Source organism: Microtus ochrogaster, chromosome 7 (genome assembly GCF_000317375.1).
Source record: "Microtus ochrogaster isolate Prairie Vole_2 chromosome 7, MicOch1.0, whole genome shotgun sequence".
NCBI lineage: Eukaryota > Metazoa > Chordata > Mammalia > Rodentia > Cricetidae > Microtus > Microtus ochrogaster.
In genome coordinates, this window is record NC_022014.1 from 63,594,133 (window position 1) to 63,595,057 (window position 925).

The following is a 925-nucleotide window of genomic DNA, read 5'->3' on the forward strand; positions in this document are numbered from 1 at the left end:
GCTAGTTCCAGGACAGGCTCCAAAGCCACAGAGAAACTCTGTCTCGAAAAACTAAAAAAACAAAACAAAACAAAACAAACCTGAATGTCTAGAACTGAAATCACTTCTCTGGATGTTGTCTGGCTAGGTGGCTCTCATTTGCAGGCCTCCAAAGCTAGAGTCCACTTTGAGTAAGTGATGGTTCAACAGGGCTGCATGTCCAAGATAACCTACTTACATTATGCTCTTCTTTTCACTTACACTGAAAACAACCAAATAGAAAACGATTAATTGCAGGTGAGATGGGTCACATGTAGCTTAGGATGGCTTCAATGTCCTATGTACTCGAGGGCACCCTTCAATTCCTGAATCTCCTGCCTTTACCTTCCAAATACTGGTATTTATTTATTATTTAATTTTTGGTTTTTCCAGACAGGGTTTCTCTATAACTATGGAGCCTGTCCTGGAACTAGCTCTGTGGACCAGGCTGGCCTTGAACTCACAGAGATCCACCTGTCTCTGCCTCCCGAGTGCTGGGATTAAAGGAAGGCAACATCACTGCTCAGTTTATTTTTTTTTCCACTTCACGAATTTGCGTGTCATCCTTGCGCAGGGGCCATGCTAATCGTCTCTGTATCGTTCCAATTTTAGTATACGTGCTGCCGAAGCAAGCACTTATTTTTTTATTTTATTTTTTTATAATTTTTTTAAAAGATTTATTTATTATGTATACAACATTCTGCCTCCATGTATGCCCGCACGCCAGAAGAGGGCGCCAAATCTCATTACAGAGGGTTGTGATCCACCATATGGTTGCTGGGAATTGAACTCTGGACCTTTGGAAGAGCAGCCAGTGCTCTTAACCACTGAGCCATCTCTCCAGCCCCACTTATTTTTTTTTTTTAAGATTTACTTTTATTCTATGAATGTTTTGCCTTCATGTATG

At 41.2% G+C, this 925-nt stretch overlaps 1 non-coding gene across 1 annotated transcript; it reads right to left on the bottom strand.

Annotated features, from left to right (window-relative positions):
- Positions 1-547: 547 nt before the first annotated feature.
- Positions 548-654, bottom strand: LOC113456427. The gene has a single exon (XR_003377238.1). It is a non-coding gene; the product is annotated as a U6 spliceosomal RNA (small nuclear RNA).
- Between the last annotated feature and the right edge of the window lie 271 nt (positions 655-925).